Here is a 20,906-nt window from a genome sequence, read left to right as displayed (position 1 = left end):
TAAGTGCTTGTTCATATCTCTCTCTCTCTTCCTCTCTCTCTCACACACACACCTTCTCAGGATGACTCTACCCCTTTTGACAGAGTGTCTGTCTCAGCTCTGTTTGGCCACACTAAAATTCTCCTTCCAAAAATGCCACTGATCTTCTCACAAATATTTCTAGAAGTATGGTTAGAAAATGCATGACAGATCTACCAGCAGAGGCTACCAAAGCTGAATATACTGAAGGACTGCTGGTTCATTCATCTTTTACTTGTATTTTTTCTCATGGAAGAAACTATATAAGTTTATTAAATGTGGCCTATGCCTTGGTGCCCCAACACCCTGACACACTTCCGGATCTCCTTTTTACAGCATTTTATTATTATCACACAACACTGAAATACAATAGAACATTATGTGCGTTGAAAGGAGAGGAGGAAAACTCTTATACACGATAAATCCAAAATTGACAATGTTTTCCTTTTAAAAAGGAAAATACTAGTTTACATACTATATTGCTTTCACATATTATAAAAGTCCAGTCATATTCATACTCTTTTATGTTTAGGAAGTTGGCAGATATACTGAATATAACTCTATGGCTGTGACAAGGTTGCTACATTTAAAACACAATTACCTTTCATCGGCTTTAATAAAAATTTATTAAAAGCATGAAAATAAGAAATAGTCATTTGGAAGACTCTTTGTAAAAAAGAAATAAACGATCATCTATAACTAATCATTTTAGTTACAAATTATATAACTCCAGTAAATATGACCCGTATAATTCCTCTCTCTCTTTTCAGATTGAAAATTTTAAGATAATTTGTCTGCATATGATTGTGATTTTGAATGCCTTTGATTTTGTTTAAACATCCAGCTATTGTTCCACTGCATCAAAGAGTTTTAACCAGAGAAAGTAGTGATGAAAGGCAGAAAGGTAGAGCTTAAACCAGGTTAGGCAAGATATGGTGGCGAGGTCTCAGGGAGTGCGGTCGACAGGAGGTGTGGCAAAGCGCATCAGGGAAAATGTTTTAACATCTTCCAAAGATAGCTTGTAACATGGTAACATGGTGTATATATACTATGCATATACTTATTGAGTAGTTGATGCTCCTGAGTGGTCACTGAGAGAGACATCTTTAAAGACTGCTCACACCCATGGCTTGCTGGGTCATCTAAACGCGGAGAAACACTTCTGTTGGCTAAATTTGGGTAAAGATGAGGAGCAGTTTTGTAAGTCTTGCCCCAGCTGTCAGATTGTTTCTGTTCATAGACCTGCTAGGGCTTCCCTTTCCCTGTTGGCTATTTTAGATGTCCCTTTCGAGATGGGTTAGACATTGTTGGTCCACTTCCCAAGAGTAAGAAGAGTTATCAGTATATGCTCATGTTGGTTGATTATGCAACAAGATGGCCATTTTGCAGAGGCGAACGCTCAGGCTGTTGCTATGGCTATATCAGAGGTGTTTACTCGTATCAACATTCTATGCAAAATTTTAACTGACCTGGGTACTCCGTTTACTTTTAATTAAACAATTGAGCACCACTGTTTATCATCTGCAGACAAATGGCCTGACTGAATGATTTAACAAGACTTTGAAACAGATCATTCAGCAGTTGCTCATGATGACCCAACCTCCTGGGACACCGTGTTGCCATTTCTCCTGTTCTCTGTTTGGGAATCTCCTCTGGCATCTACCAGCTTAACGCTAGAATCCCTGAAGCCTACAAAAAAGTCGTAATGCTGGGCCACCTTAAGTTCCTTTGCACCTCTCCATCAGCATCTTTGTTTTGGAAATGTGTCAGTTCAAGCAGCCTGCTATCCCATCCCCCACCGATGCAACTGAAGTTCTCCCAGCTCAAGTCTGTTTATCTGAGTGTGAGGTGCCTTGAGTTGTATAGGGTAAATAATATAACGTTATTTGGAATGCATAAATTTCATGTGTGCTCCATTTCTACAATAATCTGGATAAATGCAGGAAGACAGGAAATGCAATGCAAGAAATGTTGAACACATAACTAAAACAGAAACTTTTTTCATGTATAATTGATAAAATGTTAACGTGAAATGTATAATGTGTGAAGACTGAAGTTCAAATATCAAATAAAAAAAAATCAACAGCTCAGGTTGGCGAATATGCACTGGTACAGTGCATTGCCACACCCACCACACAATGAAACAGCGGGGTACCAGTCCAGTCCTACCCTCCAGAAATGACCATCTTTCACACGCAGCAAGGTGTTATGTGGGTGTCCCCTTGGCCTGATCCAGCCACTTGGGTCCTCAGCAATAAGGATAAGGAGAGCTGGATCACCCTCAGGGAATCATGCCACATGTCCATAGTGCCGAAATTGACTCTCTCTCACAATGTTTGTGATGTGTCTCATTCAAGACTCCATTAGCATCTGCTCGTTTGACACAAAGTCAAACCAGGGGTACCCAAGGGTCTCCAAAGACACACAGTACCAAACAAGTCCAGTCTTCATCTCAGGTCACTAGATAGCGTCCATATCTCACAATCATATAGCAAAACACGAAGTACCAGGACTCTAAAGACTTGGACCTACATCCTTTTGCAGAGATATCAAGAGTACCACACACTCCTTTCAGTAACCTCATGACCACGTCATGCTCTCCCAATCCATCTACTGACTTCATAGGAAGAGTCACCAGAGTGTCACTGCCAAGGTAAGTAAACCTCTCAACAAGGTCAACATTCCCTCTGCAGACAGACATACTGCTGATTGCTGTGCCCAAGAGAGCCTCAATCAGAGTTTCCATTGACTCCGTGAAGATCACAGCATCATTGGCAAAGTCAAGATCAATGAATCTCTTTTCACCAATTGATGCCCCACATCCGCTGAACACCACTATACGGCCAAACACCATATCCACGCAAGCATTTAATGGAGTAGGAGCAAGCACATATCCCTAACGAACCCCAGAATTAACTGGGAAAAACACAGAGGTTTTGCCTTCACTCTATTCAGCACTCACAATACCAGTGTAAAGACCAGCCAGCAATTTTACAGGGATCCAGTGAAGTCTCATGATGTTCCAGCTCAACGAAAATATATACATATGTTCATTTATATACAGTACATATATATATATATATATATATATATATATATATATATATATATATATATATATATATATATTTATATATATATATATATATGTATATAGTATATGTATATACATATATATACAGTCATATGAAACAAATTTTTGTTGTTGTTTATCATTGGCTGAGCTTTCAAAGTGGCAACTTCCTTTTAATATATGACATGACTTATGGAAATAGTATTATTTCAGCAGTGACATTAAGTTTATTGGATTAACAGAAAATATGCAATATGCATCATAAAAAAATTAGATAGGTGCATAAATTTGGGCACCCCAACAGAGATATTAGATCAATACCTGGTTGAGCCTCCTTTTGTAAATATAACTGGCTCTAGACGCCTCCTATAGCCTTTGATGAGTGTCTGCATTCTGGATGGAGGTATTTTTGACAATTCTTCCATACAAAATCTCTCCAGTTCTGTTAAATTTGATGGCTGCTGAACACAGACAGCCTGCTTCAAATCATCCCATAGATTTTCAATGATATTCAAGTCAGGGGACTGTGACGGCCATTCCAGAACATTGTACTTCTCCCTCTGCATGAATGCCTTTGTAGATTTCGAACTGTGTTTTGGGTCATTGTCTTGTTGGAATATCCAACCACTGCGTAACTTCAACTTTGTGACTGATGCTTGAACATTATCCTGAAGAATTTGTTGATATTGGGTTGAATTCATCCGACCCTCGACTTTAACAAGGGCCCCAGTCCCTGAACTAGCCACACAGCCCGCACAGCATAATGGAACCTCTACCAAATTTGACAGTAGGTAGCAGGTGTTTTTCTTGGAATGTGGTGTTCTTCTTCCACCATGCAAAGCATGTTTTGTTATGACCAAATAACTCAATTTTTGTCTCATCAGTCCAAAGCACTTTGTTCCAAAATGAATCTGGCTTGTCTAAATTAGCATTTGCATACAACAAGCGACTCTGTTTTGTGGCGTGAGTGCAGAAAGGGCTTCTTTTTCATCACCCTGCCATACAGATATTCTTTGTGCAAATTGTGCTGAATTGTAGAACGATGTACAGATACACCATCTGCAGCAAGATGTTCTTGCAGGTCTTTGGAGGTGACCTGTGGGTTGTCTGTAACCATTCTCACAATCCTGCGCATATGCCACTCCTGTATTTTTCCTGGCCTGCCAGACCTGGGTTTAACAGCAACTGTGCCTGTGGCCTTCCATTTCCTGATTACATTCCTTACAGTTGAAACTGACAGTTCAAACCTCTGAGATAGCTTTTTGTAGCCTTCCCCTAAACCATGATATGGAACAATCTTTGTTTTCAGATCTTTTGAGAGTTGCTTTGAGGATCCCATGCTGTTACTCTTCAGAGGAGAGTAAAAGGGAAGCACAACTTACAACTGACCACCTTAAATGCCTTTTCTCATTATTGAACACACCTGTCTATAAAGTTCAAGGCTTAGCGAGCTAATCCAACCAATTTGGTGTTGCAAGTAGTCAGTATTGAGCAGTTACATTCATTCAAATCAGCAAAATTACAAGGGTACCCAAATTTTTGCACAGCCAGTTTTTCACATTTGATTTAATTTCATTCAACTAAATACTGCTTCACATAAAAATCTTTGTTCGGAAAACACCCCAGTACTCAGATGTTCCTAGGAAATGAAAGACATACCACTGTTATCTTTTTTGTTGAAAGTAGAGTATATATATATATTTACATACTGTATATATAATTTTAATTGGACAAGTATTTAAGACAAAAAAGATTATATTCAAAGCATTTTAAGCATCTGAATTATATTATTAATTTGTAAGAGGTAATTTTGGTGATTTATAAATTAATATATTTTACACACACTAAGTAGAGATACTGTTTTTTATAACATAAAGAAGCACTCTGCCTATCAAAGACCCATCATTTATCTTATTTATAAAAACCAGTCGAAACCACCTGAGCTTCCAGTTAAATGCAGGCCAGCTCACATTGCCATAGTAACAAGAGGATAGACTTCGATTGGGGTAAGTGACCTGTAGCATCAAAGAACCATCAAAGTTTAAAAAAAATTCTTTCAACTAGAAAGATAATGATGAATACACAGTGATTTTTATTTAGAGCCATATAAAATAAATGATTAAAAAAAAAAGATTAAACAATTTAAAAATAAAACAAATAGCATTTTTACTTATACAGATAATTTGAGTAGTAATTTAATGTAAAGAGTGGCCTATATTTTTATACCATACAGTGCATATAGAAAGTCATCATACCTTGTGAAAATCAATACCTTTTATCACATTACACACTAGAAAATAAAATATTTTTTTAAAAAAGTCAATTTTTTTAGCTGTATCTACACATTATAACCCTATTTGCCAATGTGAAAATATTCCAAAACATTTTGGACAGTTATTAAAAATCAATTAGTGAAACACCTGGTTTGGTAAAGTGATCATACCCTTAGAATGTACCATTCTAACCTTAATCAGATGCAACCAATCAGCTGCCAGATCAAACACTAGGTTAACTGCCCCACCGGAGATCAATTGTAGTGGTGTTGATTACCGCAGTATAAAAGCAGCTGTCTGTTGAAGAGTTCTGAAAAATTAATCAACATGGTTGGGAAAGCGTCATCAAAAGGCCTCTGTGATAAAGTTGCAGAAAGGCAAAAGTTAGGAGGCAGCTACAAAAAGAATTCAAATGCTTTAATATTAAAAATGAGTATTTCTTTAATTATAGTTTAAAAAGAACTGCATAAAGGAAAAACAAAAATCCAATGAATAATTTTACAATTTTAGAGATGGCACAATTAAATTTTTTGGTTACTTCCATTTTAGAAGAGTATTCTAAAATATGTATAATTATTCTGAGCCATTTTTATGCCATTTAGAATTCTGTTCCACTGCCATTTTGTGGCATTTTTGATGCGGTTACTAGGCAGTTGACCTGGAAGCATTTGGGTTCCACTTCTGAGGTCAAAGGAATAAAGGTTTTTTTCCCAAACACTTCCTATCTATCTCCGTTTGCAGAAAAATAATTAAACAACAGTGTGTTTATTTAGTTAGTGCTTCTTGTTAATGACTACTTATCTATATATTAACTTAAAGTTTGGGATTTTGATTTTGCCTATTTGATATTGTTTATTTGACTTCTTGGTTATGAATCTTTTCTAGTTTTTCTTGGTTACAACCTTAAGAGGCACTGCTCCCTAAGAATCAACATAAAAAGAGCAAGACAGCCAACTAAACTGACATAAAATGAACACCAAAAGAAAATTACAAAATAACTGAGAAACAAGGTAATACAGAATGAAAAAAAAATACAAAAGGAAAGATATTATCAAAACATGTTTGTTAATAAATATAACAAAATACTTAACAAAAAACAATAAACATATAAAAAGAATAGAAGCTAATATCTGGGGAAGCCAGAAGAAGGCCTGCAAAAAAGATGCTGGGGTTTATAGATGTTATTCCTGATGTTAGAAGGAATTCTGCAGAGTGTTCCATGCCACTTGCCTGTTGAGAAAAGGGTCTACAGGAGAAGAAGAGTGGACAATCAAATGGAAGTTTTAAGACAGGTCAAGGTCTGAGAGAGATACACAGAGATACAAGAGGTAAGAAAATGTGCCTATAGTATAGTACTGTTTTGGGCATGTGGGTAAACACCAAAAGTTTTACCATAACTGAATAATTTGGCACCAATTTTAGTTAAACACACTATAAAATATCATATTTTGAAGCTTATGGATCTAAGTCCAAGAATATTTCTTAAACAGACTCATTTACCCACTGATTTCATGTCTTAGACTGCACCTAAGCCCTTTGTCTAAAAGCAATGTCTGACTAGTAAAATGGCCTAAATACTCTTTGTCACACTGATAAAGTAACTATTTCTACACTAACTAACAGTCATGTAAAAATCTTACAACATTAGAGCAATTGAAAAATTGTGTCAAGAACAGGAGTTTCAGCCCAGCAAGGTCAATCCCATTCACGTAGATCCTCCAAAATAACATCAAGTTGAGATCTAAAAGTCCATAAAGTACTATTCTGAACCACACTACTTGGTAAATTGTATTTGATTCTTTACATGTAGAAAAATTTTTATTTGAAAGAAATCTTCTTTTCACAAATTTCTAATCATGTCTCTGCATACTTGTTACAAAATTAATTTTTAAAGTAACCACTGGCATCTATTGTACTATTTCCTTTCATAATTTTAAACACTTCAATCATGTCCCCTTTTAATTGCTGTTTAGTTAAAGTGAAAGGGTTCTACTCCTTCAGTCTCTCCTCATAGCTTATACCCCTCTGTCCTGGAACCTCCTAGTCACTATTCTCTGGACTTTCTTTAGTGTTGTTATGTCTTTTTTGTAATATGGAGACTGAAGCTGCACACTGTACTCCTGGTGAAGCCTCACTAGTGTATCATATAACTTAAGCATAACCTTCCTTTTCTATCAGTCAATCAACTTTATCGAAAGTACAAAATCACCACACAGCATGGTCCCAATACACTGTACAAATTAGAAGTATACATGAAACCAGTGGCGTAGCTAGCTTTTTTAATTTCCCTGTGCAGTGCCCTGAGGTGGGCCCCTCCTGTCTAGCATAACTGTTAGTAATTTAGATTTAGATCCTAGGGGCCGGCTAGGCAATGGTGTCCGCGACCACAACACTATCAGATCACACGCTAGTGACAAACCAACCGGCTCTCTAGATGGAATTTGTAATAACTTTTTTAATTGCTTTATTACAGTAGCTGTAAGTTGACAAAAATAAAATAAATTGTGGGAATGGGATGTGGGAGGTGTGGGTAGTAGTACTAGTACATACAGTAAATATATGTAAAATGTGGACCCGCTTACTTTTCCAAGACAACTTTGTGAAGGAAGATGATTAAAATGTAACATAAGTTAGAAAGTATAAACTGTTCTGTGGTATAAAATTAAGCAATTTCAATTTGTAACAAATTAAAATGACAACACCGGCTGACAGGATACTGCTACACAATCAACCTGTTTTACAGAAGTCCTGAGAAAATGAACATCATAAAGTGAGGTATCAATGGCTCCAAGAAATTTGCCTTGTCGGTAGGAGATTTGTTTGTCATATATATTGCATGTTTGTCTTTAGTAGTTTCTCCATTTTTAACGGTTTCAGCAGATAGCACCTGATCTGAAGCCATTGTATCGCTACTTCAGACTCGGTAGTTGCAACCATTTCACTCACTGCACTACTTCCATAACCTGCTGGCAGCTGTTGCAATGATTCACCAGCATCAGCATTCTCATTTACTACTGCTGGCCCTTGCACAGTTTTGAGAAATGTAGAAATCTTGGTAAACTTAGCATTTTTCAGTTCCTGTTACAGGTGTGCCTTACGTTTAGCAGAACCACTCTTAATTTTTGCCGGATCTGCTGCTACTGGCCAACATGGTGTTGTATGAATAGTTCAAATATTTGTCATTTGCCGACTAACGGGGACCATAACTTAACAACAGAATTGCTATGATTTACCTTTAACAAGTTCAAACTTCAAAAACTGTTGACATCAAAGTAACAATTATTTACGATAATAATGAATGATTACATTATTCATGCGCCGTCCTTCAAAACTTCTTCCACTCACGTCCGCTGTGGCACGCCAAAGGTTGCCAAATTTGGGAATGTGCACTTCTTTGTAAGGCGAACTAGGACGTGTTGTGCCTCCGATTAGGCTCTGAGCCACCAAACTCCTGAAGTCTAAATTCGTGTAAATTGTAGGCCTGCCGAATATGTAATATCACCATGGATTGGGCTTGCCTGGTGATGGTGCAAACATGCCACTGAAACTGTGAATTATTAACACAATGAACTGTGAAAGTGATTTAAGTTATTAAGTTTTTTTTAAAAATATATATGGTCCTGAGTGGGCCCCCCAAGCTCATAAGCCCCTGTGCTTTGCATAATCTGCACAGTCCACTGCTACGCCATATCATGAAACATGATATAAACTAATCAAATAAAGAAGAAATTGAAATAAAACATCAATGTTAAAGGAATAATAACTAATAAAATTGGAATAAAATAACATTAAAAGTTAAGGTATGCCAAAAAAGGAATAATATAATAAGTAGCATTTCAATGATGGTAGACCTGACTGAATTCTAAGGCACATTGTAACGAAGGGAGTAAAGATAGGTTTTAAGTCTTGATTTAAAAGTCTCAATTGAGTGTGTTTCTCTTATACATTATGGCAGGCCAATCCAAAGATAAGGTGCACAATACACAAATGCTCTTCAACCAACTGTTTTTTTCTTAACTGAGATAATGACCAAAAGACCAGCATTAAGAGAGCGAAGAGGACGTACAGGAGTGTATTGTGTAATTACCTCAGCTAACTAAGTAAGGAGGTGCAACTATGTGCAAGGCCTTATATGTTAAAAGAAGAACTATAAAATCAGCTCTTGCTTGTACTGGTAACCAGTGAAGAGAAGCTAGAATGGGTGAAATTTACTCAATTTTTTTCATTTTTGTCAAGATGGCATAACTAGGAAGACTGGAGAAAAGGGCATTACAATAATCAAGTCTAGAAAAAAACAAATGCAGTGATCAATATTACAGCATTACACAGAGATTGAATAGATTAGATTTTATTACTAAGATGCAGACACAGACAATTCCTAATACTAAGTCTTTCACAAATAGAACAGCCATTAATATTAATACTTAACTTCTCTTCATATTTGGATGGTCTAACAACCAATAATTCTGTTTTATCAGCATTTAACAGCAGAAAGTTCATACTCATCTATTTTTTAATTTTTAATTTCCGACAGACATGCCTCTATATTTAGAAGTTGGGAAAGGTCATTTGGCTTTGCAGGTATATATAGCTGCATATCGTCAGTGTTACAATGAAAATTAACACCATATTTACAAATGATGTCATCAAGGGGAAGCATATAGATGGAAAAAAGCATGGGGCCAAGAAATGACCCCTTGGGGTACACCAAACCTTACTTCAGAAAATTCAGAAATTTCATTTTTGTAACTTACACATTGAGTTCTGTTTGATAAATAAGAATGAAACCATGAAAGTGGGCAGAGTGGTGGCTCTGAGGCTAAGGATCTGTGTTGGTATCCAGAAGGTTGCCGGTTTGAATCCCCTTCACTGCCAAAAGTGATCCTACTCTGCTGGGCCCTTGAGCAAGACCCTTAACCTGCAATTGATCCAGGGGTGCTGTACAATGGCTGACCCTGCGCTCTGACCCCAAGGTGTATGTGAAAACGAACAAATTCCTAATACAAGAAATTGTATAAGACTAAATAAAGAACAAAAAAAAAAAAAGTACCATCCCCTGGATGACAATATGTTTCTCCAAGCGGCTTAAAAGTATGCCATGGTCTATGGCGTCAAAACCAGCACTTAAGTCAAGAAGCAGCAACACTGATATCAACTTGGAATCAATAATGATTAGCACATCATTGATTATTCTGGTCAAAGCAGTTTCTGTAGAATGACGGGACTGAAAGCCAGAATGAAATTTGTCAAAAAGATTATTGTCAGACAAGTATGCATTAAGTTGATCAGTGAGAACTCTTTCAAGTAATTTAGACATAAAAGAAAGATTGGAAATTGGTCGATATTCAGAATCATTGGATCTAAGCTAGGTTTTTCAAGCAATGGTTTAATAGTGACAGTGTTAAAAGCGGATGGCACAGAGCCAATGGATAGTGATTTATTGATAATATTCAAACTAGATAGATAGATAGATAGATAGATAGATAGATAGATAGATAGATAGATAGATAGATAGATAGATAGATAGATAGATAGATAGATAGATACTTTATTAATCCCAAGGGGAAATTCACATACTCCAGCAGCAGCATACTGATAAAGAAAATATTAAATTAAAGAGTGATAACAATGCAGGTATACAGACAGACAATAACTTTGAATAATGTTAACGTTTACCCCCCCCCCCCCCCGGGTGGTATTGAAGAGTCGCATAGTGTGGGGGAGGAACGATCTCCTCAGTATTACAATGAAAATTAACACCATATTTACAAATGATATCATCAAGGGGAAGCATATAGATGGAAAACTAGGACCAATTAAAACAGGAGTCATTTCCTTAAAAAGATAAGATGGTATTAAGTCTAATATGCAGGTTGTAGGTTTGGAAGCAGTTATCAGGCTGGATAAAGCCTCAGGGGAAACTAATTCAAATTATGAAAAATTACAAGAGGTCCGATCCACAGTGCCGATATTCATGAAAGATCTGAAGGGGTCATAGCCATCATTCTGAGAGGTATAGCACCCCTAACACTGATTCCTAAGGAACATCATTTTTACATTTACTTCTTTTGGCTGATGGTTGGTTTCATTTCTATTTGTTTTCCAAGTCAAGTGACTTGCTCATTGTCAGTAGCAGGATTTGAACCCATAACCTCAGGGTTTGAAGTCCACAGCCTTAACCACTACACCACATTGCCTGCCTAGTTTTTTAGAATCACCTAATTCTGAAAAAAAATTCCCCTCACAGTCACACTTTGTTCCATCCATCCATCCATTCTCTTCCGTTTATCTGGGATCGGGTCACAGGGGCAGCAGCTTGAGCAGAGATGCCCAGACTTCCCTCTCCCTGGCCACTTCTACTAGCTCTTCTGGGGGAATTCCGAGGTGTTCCCAGGCCAGCCGAGAGACATAGTTCCTCCTGCGTGTCCTGGGTCTTCCCTGGGGCCTCCTCCCGGTTAGACGTGCCCAGAACACCTCACCAGGGAGGCGTACAGGAGGCATCCTGATCAGATGCCCATGCCACCTCATCTGACTCCTCTCGATGCGGAGGAGCAGCGGCTCTACTCTGAGCCCCTCCCGGATGACTGAGTTTCTCACCCTATCTTTAAGGGAGAGCCCAGACACCCTGCAGAGGAAACTCATTTCAGCCGCTTGTATTCGCTGTCTCGTCCTTTCGGTCACTGCCCATAGCTCATGACCATAGGTGAGGGTAGGAACATAGATTGAATGGTAAATTGAGAGCTTTGCCTTTTGACTCAGCTCCTTTTTCACCATGACAGACCGATGCAGAGCCCGCATCACTGCGGATGCCGCACCGATCCGCCTGTCAATTTCCTGCTCTATTCTTCCCTCACTCTTGAACAAGACCCCGAGATACTTGAACTCCTCCACTTGGGGCAGGATCTCGCTCCCAGTCCTGAGAGGGCACTGCACCCTTTTCTGGCTGAGAACCAAGGTCTCGGATTTGGAGGTGCTGATTCCCATCCCAGCCGCTTCACACTCGGTTGCAAACTGATCCAGAGAAAGCTGAAGATCACTGCCTGACAAAGCAAACAGGACAACATCATCTGCAAAAAGCAGTGACCCAATCCTGAGCCCACCAAACCAGACCCCCTCAATGCCCTGGCTGCGCCTAGAAATTCTGTCCATAAAAGTTATGAACAGAATCAGTGACAATGGGCATTCCTGGCAGAGTCACTCTCACCAGAAACGGGTTCGATTTACTGCCGGCAATGCGGACCAAGCTCTGACACCGGTTGTACAGGGACCAAACGGCCCTTATCAGGGGGTCCGGTACCCCATACTCCAGGAGCACCCCCCCACAGGATTCTTCGAGGTACACAGTCAAATGCCTTTTCCAAGTCCACAAAACACATGTTGACTGGTTGGGCAAACTCCCATGCACCCTCCAGGACTCTGCCAAGGATGTAAAGCTGGTCCACTGTTCCACGACTAGGACTAAAACCACACTGTTCCTTCTGAACTGAGGTTTGACTATCTGACAGACCCTCCTCTCCAGGACCCCCAAATAGACTTTTCCAGGGAGGCTGAAGAGTGTGATTCCTCTGTAGTTGGAACACACCCTCTGGTCCCCCTTCTTAAAGAAGAGGATCGCCACCCCGGTCTGCCAATCCAGAGGCACTGTCCCCGATGTCCATGTGGTGTTGCAGAGGCGTGTAAACCAAGACAGTCCTACAACACACAGAGCCTTGAGGAACTCCAGGCGTATCTCATCCTCCCCCGGCGCCCTGCCACCAAGGAGTTTTTTGACCACCTCAGTGACCTCAGTCCTAGAGATGGGAGAGCCATCTCCGAGTCCCCAGGCTCTGCTTTCTCATTGGAAGACATGTTAGTGGGATTGAGGAGGTCTTCGAAGTACTCCCCTCACCGACCCACAACGTCCCGAGTCGAGGTCTGCAGCGCACCATCCCCACCATATACAGTTTTAACACTGCACTGCTTCCCACTCCTGAGACGCTGGATGGTGGACCAGAATCTCCTGAAAGCCGTCCAGAAGTTGTTCTCCATGGCCTCCCCAACTACCAAAGCTGCATTACGCTTGGTCTGTCGATACCTGTTAGCCGCATCTGGAGTCCCACAGGACAAAAGGGTCCTGTAGGACTCCTTCTTCAGCTTGACGGCATCCCTCACTGCCAGTGTCCACCAACGGGTTCGGGTATTGCCGCCACGACAGGCACCGATCACAGCTCCATTCAGCCGCCTCAACAATAGAGGCACGGAACATAGTCCATTCAGACTCAATGTCCCCCACCTCCCTCAGGACGTGGTCGAAGTTCTGCTGGAGGTGGGAGTTGAAGCTACTTCTGACAGGGGACTCTGCCAGACATTCCCAGCAGACCCTCACAATACGTTTGGGCCTACCAGGCCTGATCGGCATCCTCCCTCAACAACGAAGCCAACTCACCACCAGGTGGTGATCAGTTGACAGCTCCGCCCCTCTCTTTGCCCGAGTGTCCAGGACATGTTGCCGCAAGTCCAATGACACAACCACGAAGTCGATCATCGAACTGAGGCCTAGTGTGTCCTGGTGCCAGGTGCAAATATGGACACCCCTATGCCTGAACATGGTGTTCATTATGGACAATCCGTGATGAGCACAGAAGTCCAATAACAAAACACCACTCAGGTTCTGATCGGGGGGGCATTCCTCCCAATCATGCCCTTCCAGGTCTCACTGTCATTGCCCACGTGAGCATTGAAGTCTCCCAGCAGAACGAGGGAGTCCCCAGCAGGTGCGCCCTCTAGGCACCCCCTCCAGGGACTCCAAAAAGGGTGAGTACTCCAGACTGCTGTTCTGCGCATTCGAGCAAACAACAGTTAGGACCCGTCCCCCTACCCAAAGGCAGAGGGAGGCTACCCTCTTGTCTACCGGGGTGAGCCCCAATGAACAGGCTCTAAATCGGGGGGCAATAAGTATGCCAACACCCATTCGGTACCTCTCACCGGGGGCAACTACAGAGTGGTAGAGAGTCCAACCCCTCTCAAGGAGACTGGATCCAGAGTCCACGTTGTGTGTTGAGGTGAGCTCAACTATATCTAATCGGAACCTCTCAACCTCACTAACTCAGGCTCCTTCCCCTTCAGAGAGGTGACATTCCACGTCCCAAGAGCCAGCTTCTGTAGCTGAGGATCGGACCGCCAAGGTCCCCACCTTTGGCCACCACCTGACTCACACTGCACCCAACCTCCTTGGCCCCTCCTACAGGTGGTGACCCCATGGGAAGGGGGACCCACATTGCCTCTTTGGGCTGTGCAGGCCCAGCCACCAGGCTTGGCTGAAGAGGGGGGTCCCGGTGGCCCGCGTCCAGGTCGAGGGAAAATGCCATCCAATGTTTGTATGCATCATAGGAGGTTTTCTGAACCGCTCTTTGTCACGTCCCTTGCCTAGGACCAGTTTGCCTTGGGTGACCCTACCAGGGGCATAAAGCCCCCAACAACAGAGCTCCTAGGATCATTGAGACACACAAATCCCTCCACCACGATAAGGTGGCGTCTCGAAGAGGGGGTCACACTTATATACACTTCCTGTATTCCTGTACTTAAATACACTTCCTGTATTTAAGTCAATTTTGTACACACCCACAGATGTGTTCTGAATTTCTTGTAGTTTTATCACCAACCTTTCATGTGGCTCCTTATGTAGAATGCCAGACCTATCCTGGCAGTGTTGGGCAAAAGGCAGGAATTAATTACCAATGGGGCACCATTCCATCATGTGGCCTATTCACACACACTGTATCCACATTCACTCTTGCAGGAAAATAGTTAAATTGCCAAAGAACCTTACATTCACATATGTGGGATGAGGAAGGAAAATAAAGAGAATGTGAAAACTGCACACAGACAGAGACCTGGATTGAAATCCAGGATGCAGGATTCATAAGGCAGCAGTGCTAAATGGCAATGTAAATGTCTACAAAAAAAAAGATAATACACTCATTTAATGCTGTTGCACTTACCTCTTCCGGGCTCCGCTCATCCTCATGAAACAAACATTCCCTCTTATAACAGTTTGTAATAAACTGTAACATTTTCTTAATAGTTTAAAATCAGAAATAAAGGTTCAGACACATGTATTTGCAGAGCATAAAAAACTAAACTTTTTGTTTGTGGGTAAACTGCTTTTTTAAATCATTTCACATTCAGAAATGAATGCACAAGTGAATGTTTCTACAGATGAGAAGGTTCAAATTTATTTCTCAGAGAAGCTGTCTGCACAGCAGTAAAGCTTGGATTAATCGCTTTTAATGATCAGAAATGTTATGAAAGCTTTCACCTTGATGAAAAAAATTACACCAACCAGGGAAATGAAACAAGAAAAAAGCACATCCATTTTCCTGTTATTTTCTGGAGCATATCTTTTTGCTGAAGCACAGATATTACTCATAGCATGGCTTTTTCATAATTTTATTCTCAATATTGCAGAACACATATAAATTACATGTTTTATTTAAATGTTTTTAAAGTGAATTCATCAAGCAATTAGCACAGTATAAAGCATACCACCTTCTAGTTTATGTCAAAAGTTAAATGTATGAAACCCTAATTCCAAATCTTTCAAACGTCTTGTGGTTTCCCTACTTGCCACTGATATCTTATTGCCATAACATGTCCAATTACTGTTAATCCTATAGCAGACATTTTATTAAAATGTAAGGTAATAATTTTCGGGCAATTAGTTATGATTTAATTTAAATGACACAAATAATGTAAATGCTGCTTGATTTTATATCATACCAACATAAATAATGTGCAGTAAAGCACACAATAGAGGCATAAAAAGGGTTGATGTTCCAATGTGGAAGTCCCATTCATTGCCATTGTAGTAAAAGTTTTTTTTTTTTAGTAAAAATAATGCTTGGGTGAATATTATCATCTGCTGTTCACACTCAGTAGCACTGATGGTGCTGTCTTTGCTGGTTTAAATGCCCCATAGTCTGGAAGAAATGCTGTCAGAGGCAGGATGGAGATGACTTAGAGGTCCTCCTGAACAGAGAGTAAAAAGGCAACCGGTAAGTCACAGCATAATTTCAAAACCATACCTTTGAGTTCCTTTTAAAACAGTCCCAGTAAGGTTGTGGTGCTGATATGTCACCCACTGCACTCGGGTTCAAATCCAGGTGGTTTGGTGTGTGGTGGGTGCGGCAACACTCTTATCAGCGCATGCTCCCAACCCCTCTCTCTTTGTTAGGTTTGCTATATTTTAACAAATCTACATCTATGTATTCTATAAGTTGACATTTGCTTTTCTTTTATAATGTTGTTAAAAGAATAGAATATGAAACAACAAAGAAATGGACGACAACTCCAAGAATGTCCCTAAGAGACTTCCATAGCTGTACCTGTACTTACTGGAAAAAATGATATATAAACAAAAACTCTGTTTAATGGAAGGGTTTATTTGAATTGAACAAGTGAAGATTAACAGAGCTGAATACGTGAAGGTCAAAGCCAATAGGGATATTTTATATTTTCACTCTATTGGACTTTTCTTATGGATGACAATTTCATCTGGAAGAAAGATGAAGAACATTAGCTGATCAAGCCGGTGAGCCACAATGTGTGTGTCCTTTGTGATCCATAACTGAGTATTCTCAAGATCAGTGTTGTGCAAATTCACACCTCACAAGAACAAGCTCAAAGTTCAGTTCACACAGATTAAAATGAATAATTTCACGTTCATAGTTCACCATTTCATTTTTGAACTAGTTCATGTTGAGTTCATTTTGTATTTTTTAAGGAGTGAGATAAATGACCCATGAGTTTAATTTTTACAATTTTGCATGTCTTATATTAGGCTATTATAATGATCTTGAGTAAAATACAATAATTATGAAGACTTTTTTTATTTAAATACACTTTATTGAGTTATACCCAGCAACAAACACGTATAACCATATATGCTAATATCATCCCAGTCAAAAAAGAAATTAAATTAAATATTCTCAGTTTACTGCTCAATTTCCAACCTTGTGACACAAATGGTGACTGTGGAAACACAGTGTAGGTGAACTAACCTATTACGTTGCCGGTAGGAATTCGCATCACATATTGCATTTCCAACGGGGAAAAATATAAAGTGGCCTTGTGAAGTACAATGTTTTCCTAAAAGTGAAAGCGGAGCTTCACCACATGCTCGTGTCAGTGGGGGTGCTGCTTAAGCACAAGCAGACAGACACAGACAGTGCCTATTTGATTGTATGTTATTTTTTCCGAATACAAAAAATCGCCAAAAAATCGTACAAAATAAATATTCGTAAAAATCCACTATTTGTGCTTCGGCTCCTCCCCTACATTACAAGCTCAGGCAAAACGTTTAATCTGGACCTAAACCAGATCCAGAATGTCACATAAAACTGAACTAGCTTACGTTCAAGTTCTTCACTTGCAAATACATTATGTTAAGTTCACCGTTCTTAGAAAAATGAGCTTGTTCAGTGAACGTGCTCTTTTGAACTAGTTCATGCACAACATTGCTCAAGATTCTCTAAAGCATGCCAAATGCAGCTGGTATCAAGACTGCAAAATATAGGTGGTGGGGTGGAATGTTATTTCTTTAACTGCTCTAGTAAATATCTGTAAGTTTTATTTTGGTGTTGTTGTTATTTGTATATAAGCGAACAATATACTGTATATATCAGTCTCAGATCAGATCTGGTAATGTTGTAGTGTTGCTGTTTTGTCATATAGTCATATGCATACCCACTCTAAGGCATACAGTACATAGAGTTAATTTGGAAATGCCAATCAATCTAACCAACACCAGACTGACAAGGGGAAAATGTGGAAACTACACCTAGACCGGGAACAGGATTCCATTTATATGAATTTTTATTTTACCCAGGGTATGTATTTCCATCAATACAAATTCCTGAAATTTATAAACTTGCCTTGGTCCAAACTTCCAGTCATGCCAAAGTAATGATGCAGAATTCATTATGCACATTAAAATAGGAATAAAAGAGCACTTAATCTTTATTTTCCATGAAGCTAATTGCAGAAGAACTTAATAATTAATAAAATCAGGTGAAAAATGTTTACAGCAAAAACTGTGCAACAGTAATAAAAATTAACTTGGCAAGGATTTTTCAAACATTACCATAGGATCTTAACTGCTTGTATAGCAGAATACTTAAGGAAAAAAGCTAAGTGAACTTGATCCAAGTCAGGTTATTAAGGTTATTAACATATTAAAAAGATATGACAAGAATTCTCTGGTTAACTCATATCCACATACTGTAGTTCTTGTTCTTGACAAGTTCGTACTTGCTGATAGTTAAACAATACGGACCATTTTTACAAAGTAAAGTACAATCTAACACATTGGGCCAGGATAGACAGCTGCTTTTTTTTACGAGATCCCCTACAATATCGAATGAAAGAAACTTTTTCCATTTGCTATAATGAATAACACCTACATGGCAAGTCAAGTTCAATTATTTTCATTTTGTGATTTGTCCACAGCTCAGAATTTCCAAAAATGCAAACATAGCAGGTGGTTATACTATATGTAAGATACAAATCATTACTATCTTTTAATCAATATATACTTGCGTTTTTATATTAAATTCGATCTTTACCTCCTCAGTCAATCTTTAAAAAATATGGAAACTATATGACTAAAAGTAATTATTATATGAATGTATGACTATGTTAAGAAATATAATTAAGATATTAATTTTTTTAGTTCTCGAATAACAAAGTAATACAATAATACATTAATTTCTTAATACAGTGTTATATGTTATTTTCCATTTTTAATACATTTTCCCTATTTTAATATATTTATCCCTATTGTCCCAAACAATGAAATCTGTGTATTGTATAATCTCTCTCTCTCTCTCTCTCTCTCTCTCTCTCTCTCTCTCTATATATATATATATATATATATATATATATATATATATATATATATATATATATATACTGTATTTGTATTTGTGTGCATGTCTGTGTGTACAGTATGTGTATATATATATATATATATATATATATATATATATATATATATATATACATATATATATATATATATATATACACACACACACACACGCACACATGCACACACAATACAGTATGTATTTTTAGTATGCAAAAAATAAAATGCTGAGAGAGCACTACTAAGCCAGCTTTGGAAATAGACTGCTTTTTTGTTAATTAAATTAACATAGTTTGAATAATAGACACAAGTTAAATATACCACTCATTATTGTCTAGTGATTTTGTACATGTTTGGCCATTATTTCCAAAGTAATTTCAAAATCAGGTGACTACTCCTGTTTGCATGAGCAACATTTAAGATTACAGATATCATTCTTTGAAAGAACATCAGCTACTCTGAGCACATGAACTGTAAAGTGATCCAAAGTGGCAGCATTCATCAAGAGGAGGTCAGTGCTCAGGATGTTTAAAGCAGTCTCTACCCAGCCTGGTCTGCCCGTAGCCAGTATGAGTCATGGAAACGTATGGGGTCATGTTATTCAAAGTGACAGAAATACCAGGGTTTGTCATAAAGTATAGACAATGTTCAAATAAAAGGGAGAAGGATTTAAACTTTGTCCAACATTTTTATTTGAACTGCTATGCTTTATTCTTGCAAACCTAATTATTTTTGTGATCAGTTCAGTGACACACTTCAACCATTCCCTTGACCCAAAAATACATCTTATTGTATTCATCAGTGTCTGTATGCTAATATTTTCTTGTCTCTGGATAATTACAATATAATTTTACAAAATATTTAAAGATTACTGTATTTTAATAACTATTGCAGGTAGCTTTTCTAAATTGCTACGATTTTCAGTTTCCTCCAATATAAAATCAAAGCTAACTATTCTTAAAATCTGAATGTTTATTTTTTAATCAATCATTTCTAAACTAAAGATGTATAAAATGAAAAAGCAAACATGTGTAAACATCACAATATTTAAGAAATGATTTGGTATTTCTAGTGACCCTGATTAGCATCTGATGTTATTTGATGAGATATGTTTCCATGTTTTACTTTAGGCCATTCTGATTCACTAAACATACACTGTTAGTCAAGACCTTTGAGGCACTGTCATTTTACAGATAGCAAAAATATAATTCTTTGTGTCATTTTGTAAATTACTACTGACAAATGGCCATGGCTCCTTAAAAACTTTGCAGAAGCAACATATTTGAATGCAACATTATTATTAGCAAATGTTATAGCTGCATATAAGAGTAGTAATTACCTTTTACATTATATATGGTGGAATATTCTCAGTTTTAAAGAAACAAAATGTGGTCATAAAATGTAATCAAACTAAATGCTGCATGGACTGTACTTTGAAAATTAATTGTTTTCTGTTACCTTAAGAGTCATTACTTATAAATAATTCAATATAGATGAAATATATGATTCTGCTTTTTGATGCATGATGTATATCAAACATAAATTATTTGTAAAAAAAGAAAGAAAAAATAGTGTTTTGATTGTATTGATTTTAATGAAAAAATAAGTATACTCACCAATGGTTCTATCCATCCATCCA

Source organism: Erpetoichthys calabaricus, chromosome 5, assembly GCF_900747795.2.
Source record: "Erpetoichthys calabaricus chromosome 5, fErpCal1.3, whole genome shotgun sequence".
NCBI lineage: Eukaryota > Metazoa > Chordata > Cladistia > Polypteriformes > Polypteridae > Erpetoichthys > Erpetoichthys calabaricus.
This window is presented reverse-complemented; position numbering follows the sequence as displayed.